Here is a 7,319-nt window from a genome sequence, read left to right on the forward strand (position 1 = left end):
AGATGACTTACAACTTTCAAAGTTCACATTTTGATTGCTTAGAATAGAAGCGATTATCTTACAATTGACGCAACACTTCTCATCAGTATTACTCATGTTTTTTAGAGGTTTAACTATATATAAAGATATCATTAATGAAGACAACTATATACTTATTTAAAAGGTGTCAAAATAATCTATTTATGTAATCTATAAAAGAAATTGGAGCATTGGTGAGGCCAAAGAATAAAATTAGCCATTCAAAATGTCCATAGTGCATACAAAATGCCATCTTTTCCACATCCTTTCTTGCAATAGGTATTTGCCAATAGTTGCTCTAAAGATCCAATTTACTAAAGATAGTCATATCTTAAAAGTGGTCAAGAAGAACATCTACATGTTGAAGTGGATATGTATTTTTAACAATGTGCTTATTGAGGCCTTAATAGTCAATGCAAGGATAAAGTCCACTATCTTTCTTGGATGCAAAGAGTATAAGTACTTCCCATGGTGATGTACTTTCTTGAATGAGGCCTTTTTTCAAGAATTTGTCCAATGTCTTCCAGAGCTCTTCAAGTTCTTTTGGTGCTAAGTAATAAATTGATCAACTTATTATTTTTACTCCAAACAATAGTTCTATTTGAAAGGAAGGATCTTAATTAAGAAGTATGCTATTAGATAGGTTGATCAAAAAAACATCCTAATATTCTCGTATGAGTTTTTTTGCCCATTCTACTGCTTCAACTATCTTTTTTATTACTAATGCAAGATTTGGAACCACCATATATATTGATAGGTCATATTGTATTTGCTTCTTAATAAAGATTGCTCCTACAAGTAAGTCTTTAGTTACAGATTGTCTTTTTTTTTACTTAATGTGAAGGTACAAAGAGCCACCTTGTATCTTCCATCTTTAAAAGAGATTGTCTTTGCTACCTAATCAACTTTCTTATTTTCCATCTCTAACCATGGCATATCAAGAACAACATCATATCTTAGCTTTGTCACCTTGAATCTCTCTCTTAAGACTTAGACGTCTGTCAATCTCAAGGTTTTTTCTTCATACGTCTCACTCAATGTGCTGTTTTGGTCATCTATAAGGTATATACTTTTTCTTTTAATTTCTTTAGTTTTAATTCTAAGTCGGTTGGTAATTTTAGTTGAGATGGAATTTTTTGTAGAATCACAATCTATAAATATTTGACATGGTTGTCATCTTAGTAGTCCCATTAGATGTATCAATCAATTCTTTTTATAGTTGTCTAAAGCCATGCTATTTGTCTGAGAGAGATAGTAGCTATCCTTAGTATTGGCCCTTGGTGCCTTTATTGAAGTACCCCATTTTCTTGCTCTAACATATTATCAACTTGATGAATTTCAAGACTGTAAACCCATCTTGTCTTACTAGTGCTTAAATTTTGACATTTTGAACAACCTTTGATTTGATGGCATAGCTCTCGACAATAAAAAAAATAATCCCTTTTGTACTAATATTTTTCGTCTTTGTGGTGTCAATGATCCTTGTAAGGCATCAATTTCCATTGACATTAGTTGTTGTGCCATAATGTTAGATAGTGGTATAGAACTTTGTACTATAGGTCGTGATCTATGATTTTTGAAATCTATAGCATCGACCATCTCTACAATCCGAATTGCCTCTTCAAATGTTTCTAGATTCCTTAGTTCTATCTCTTGTTGGATCCCAGCTTTCAAACCTCGTAGGAATTAATCTATCATCTCGGCCTCCAAAACGCTACCAATTTAGAGACATAGGAATTTGAATCAGAAGACACAATCTTGCATTTATTTAGCTTGTATAAGATTTACCAATTGATTACGTGTTACCTTCTACACATTAATGGGCCAAAATTGATTCCTAAATTTGGTCTCAAACTCCTTGTAGTCACAAAATCTACCTTGAGATCTATACCTTTGAATTTCATGTCACCACCAAATGGTTGCTGCATCTTTCAAATAGTTGGCTGCATATATAATTCCTTCAATGGTATTGTCACATATTCAAAAATCATTGACATACATCTTCTTATCTTGAAGTCTCAGAATATGTACTAGGCTTACTCAATTTCAACCTAACAGATGTCAACTCTCATCTCCTCGAAGCTTCTATTTGCCCTTGTAAAGAAGCTATTCAATCTAAGAGGTATTCTATTTGAGCCTCCATTTGGGATTACTCTACTATATCTTCTATACTAAAAATTTTCTATTAGACTCCACTATTGTAATGCCTTTTCACCCTCCAATTGATTTTTTAAGAGTAGCTCATAGGAGCCTCAATACAATACCCATTGTGACTACAATAATTGACCTTGGATTAAATAATGTCTATTGATACACTTCCAAAAGTAAACAATCTAAGACTCCCTCTCATACTAATAAAATATGACCAGACTATCTCAAAAATCCAAGATCCTTCAAATCCATAGTAACATAAAGCCTCATCAAAAAATAGGACAAAATTGACCAAAATAAAATTGAATGAAATTAAACCAAATAAAATATGAAAGACAAAATTAAGCAAACAAAAACAGAACAAAAAAAATTTGAACAGAAAGATGCAGAATCAAATTTTATTAAGAGAAAGGGTCCAAATAAGAAATAGCCATATCTAACTAGATGTACCAAAAGGCCTTGGCTAGTCCTATTTATACTTTATCCTACAACCTTGGACTTTCTAAAATATTCTTAGGTCGTGGGCTTCTTTTAGATAATTGCCCTAAATCTTTTTTAAAAGGTTCTATGATAGGCCCTATCTAAATAACCACCTTAAATTCTTTCTAGAATGTTCTATGGTTGATCCTACTTGATCCACTAACCTAACTTCAATTCTAGAAACTTCTATAGTTCTAACTATTTATACAATTATCTTATCTATATCTTATTACACTTGATCTTTTTTGAAAAAAAAATACAAATTAGTTTTTCCAAAGCTTTTGATCTATTGTATACTCATTAGATAACCATCAATATTTTTGTAGCATACTTTGGATGATTCATTCTGTTAGGAACCATATCCAAGATAAGGATTCAAGATCAAAAAATGGAGTTTTCTTGATATTAGAACAACAATTGAATAAAAGACAAGAAGGTCCTAGCTAGACTACAATAAGTGAGTTTTTAAGACTGAAGATTCTGTCAACCACGACTCCTATATATATTAGGTCATAGAAAGCTTCTTGAAAAGTTTTTATGAGGCTTGGAAACAAAGCAAGCCTAAGATCCTCATTTGGCAACTTTCTAAATCATCTAAAGCCTCCTAAAATCTTCTAGGATCTCTTATGTCCTTCTAGAACTTTCTTAGAATCTACTCAAATCTTATGGAACCTTCTTAGAACCTATTGAAATCTTCTAGGATCTACAAAAATCTTCTTAGAATCTTCTAGAACTTCTTAGAACCTTCTTGAAGCTTCTTCAATTATATATCTGTGACACTTTCAATCTATTAATTAAATACTTGAGTCTGTATACAAAAAAATATATTTAATTTTTTTTATATTATTTTTTTCAAATTCAAAAGGCTATTACATGTAATCTTTGAAGGTTACAATAAAAAATACAATGATTACATCTATATGATATAAATCCTAGCTTAATGATACTACTAATGGTATAATAATCTTTAAAATTGACTATTTTATTATATGTACAAAGGTCTTGTTAAAATCAACTCTAAGCATTTAGTCTAGATTGCTTGCTATTAATCTAGCCTTTATTCAAAGTTATATAGAATATTAAAGAAACACAATAAGTAAAACACAAATAAGTAGAAATCAGCAAGATTAGATACAAGATAAGTGTGGAATGAGATGTCTCTCACTTCCAACACTCTTTACTTATAGGTAGAATTTACATCCATTGTTGTTCAACTTCATTCTTATTCATCTTTATTTCATCCAATTAAACCTTAGATTCTACTTAATCTAGCCACTACTATAAATCCTAGCTGCCACCTTGATAACTTTTCTATTATCTTTTGCTATCTTTTAATCATTAGCAACTTATGTTAGGTAATATCTTTTATTTGTCTAACATTTACTTTATCACTCCTACTTTACTAATGGTTAAAGATTTCTAATCCTAATGCCTTTGTCAATTTGTAATGTCTATTCTTTACAAATGCTTTTGTAAGTAAATCAGCAAGCATGTCTTCTCTTGTATAATACTTCATGTCAATCACTCATATTTCAATCTTTTTCTATATGAAGTGATGTTGAATGTCAATGTGTTTTATCTTTGAATGATGCTTTGGATTCTTTACAAAGGCAATGCATCCTTGATTATCACACTTCATTAGAGTTGCTTCCAATTGTATAAGTCCAATGTCTTTTAAAACTTATCTTAGCCATATTGTCTCTATTGCACCATGACTTACTACCATGTAATCTGCCTCCATTGTTGACCTTGCAATTGTTGGTTGTCTCTTGCAACTCCATGAAATTGCTCCCATTCCAACAAAAAATACATATCCCATTGTTGATCTTTTATTATTTATATCTCTAGTCCAATCTGTATCACAATAACCATGCAATGTAATATTATCACCTCCAAGGCACAATTTGAAGTTCAAAGTACCTTTTAAGTACGTCATGATCCTCTTAATGGTTGGCCAATGGATTGGTTTAGCCTTTGATATGTGTTGACTTACAACACTCACCGCATATGCAAGATCCATCTTTATGCTAACCATTGTATACATAAGTGAGCCTACTATTGCCTTGTATAGAATATCTTTCATTTCATCTTCAATTTTAGCAAACTTCTCATCCATGAGCTTCATCAATTTCATATTGGTCTCCAATGGTGTTTTAATAGGCTTGCACTCCTCCATATTGAATTGTTTCAATATTTCTTCAATATACTTCTTTTGACTCAATGTAATAATCTTCTTAGCTTGATCTCTCACAAACTCCACTGCTAAGCAATATTGGACCTCTCCCAAATCACTCATCTCAAATTCTTTTCCTAGCTTTGTTTTCAACCCATCTATCTTTTTCAAGGTATTGATCAAGATGATTAAATCATCAACATAGAGAATAACAATCAACAAGAAGACTTTTGATTGCATCACATCTATCGAATGATCAGCATCATTTCTTATAAATTCCTCATTCACAAAACATATGTCGATGCCTAGGTACCATATTCTTAGTGATTGCTACAACCCATACAAGGATTTCTTCAACTTACAAACAAGGTATTGCTTGCCTTCTTCAACAAATCTTTGAGGTTGATCTATATAGATGTCTTCTTCCAACTCTCCATTCAAGAAAGCCATCTTTACATCCAATTGCCATAATGATTCTAATGGTGGTGAATTTGGCTATGAGAGCAAATGTCTCATTGATATCAATACCAAAAACTTGTGAGTAGCTTCTGGAAATCAATCTTGCCTTATATCTTACAACATTATCCATTGCATTCCTCTTTATTCTAAACACCTGCTTATAATCAATTGAAGCTCAATTTAGTGGAAGTTGAATCAATTTCCATGTTCCATTATCCATGAGTGATTGATATTCTTCTTCTATGGTTTTTTTCTACTTCAAAGCATCCATAGATTTTATTGCACCACAAAAATTCAATGGATCAATAAGAAGTACAACATTAGTATGTTCTTCACTTACTTGAGAAAAGATGTGATTTTTGCACCATTTGCCATGTTGTTTTCTATCTCTCAAAAAATATCTCCTTTCATTTAAAAAAGACTCAATTTGTTGTATTCTATAGTCTCTTCCAACCTTCTTTTCTTTTGTAGATATTTTTTTTTCACTCAAAGGTTGATAATCCTCATCACCATCATCATCAACATCTTCATGTTCTTCATTGCTGGTCTTAGCATTTTTAAAGGCCTTGTTCTCCACCTTCTTTGCCTCTTCATCTTCATTTCTACTTTTACTACCATCATTGTCTTTATCTTCTTCTTTCTTTGCTAAATTGAAAGATGTGTCCACAAATACACTATTACTCCAACTTCGACACATCTCCAAGTGTTCATAAGTATTCTTGTGCTCCAAAAACTCAACATCATGACTTTTGATGATTTTTTTCGTCTCCAAATACATGAGCCTATAAGCCTTTGTACCTTCACAATATCCAACAAATACACATTTTGTATCTTTTGCATCAAATTTTGATCTCATACAATTTGGTATCTTTGCATATGCTTTGCATCCAAAAGTCTTCATATGTAAAATATAAGGTTTCCTCCCACTCCAAGCTTCTTTAGAAGTTTTTGATGTAAGTGCACTTATAGGGCACCTATTATTTGTATACATTGCCATTACCACAACTTCCCTCTAATACTCAAATCCAAGATTTTGTGCATGTAACATACTCCTTGCCATTTCTATAGTAGTGCGATTTGCTCTTTCAGTGACTCCATTTTGTTGTGGAGTATAAGGAGTGGAAGTTTGTCTTACAATACCATACATCTTGAAGAAATCATTGAATTATTTTAACATATATTCACCTCCATTATCCACACATAATATCTTGCTTTTGTACTTACATTATTTCTCCACAAGTGCCTTAAACTCCTTAAACCTTGTGAAACACGCACTCTTTGCTTTGATGATGAAAGTCCACACTTTCCTTGAAAAATCATCAATGAATGTGACAAAGTACCTTGCACCTCCTATTGATGGTATCCTCATAGGTCCACAAACATCAGAATAGACTATCTCCAATAACTTGGTTGGATGTATTACAACTCCACTTGAAAATGTAGCCTTTTGTTGTTTGCCTTGAATACAACCTTCACAAGCAAGTGTCATAGCATTGTGACTTATATGACGAAGATCTAAGCCATTTACTATAGATTGGAGCTCCTTCATGCTCTTGGCATTCAAATGATCAAGGCATGAATGCCAAATGCCAAACTTGTCTTGATCTTAAAAAAATTCAGCAAATACTACCACTTCAGCTCTATTCACTTTCTTATACTTAATGAAGTAGAGGTTGCCATCTCTAAAGCCTTTTGCTACATCATCTCTTTCCAATGTCTTCACAAAACATCTATTCTTATCAAATTGAACTTTACAACTATGTGAAATAAGTTTATTCACCGAGATGAGGTTTTTCTTCATCTTTGGCACATGTAAGTCGTCCTTCAATCTGATCCTCTTAGTTTGGCCTTTCACAAAAATCTCTACTACAATAGAGCCTGTTTCAATAGCTTGTATTAAGCCATTATCTCCCATAAGTATATTTGTTGCTGAAATTTCTTCATAAGTATCAAATGAACACTTGTATAGAATCATGTGCTTAGTGGCATCCAAATCAACAATCCACTTGGACATGGCAGTGATGGAAGTACCTTCACT

The sequence above is a fragment of the Physcomitrium patens genome, chromosome 3 (assembly GCF_059467195.1).
Source record: "Physcomitrium patens ecotype Gransden chromosome 3, ASM5946719v1, whole genome shotgun sequence".
Lineage (NCBI taxonomy): Eukaryota > Viridiplantae > Streptophyta > Bryopsida > Funariales > Funariaceae > Physcomitrium > Physcomitrium patens.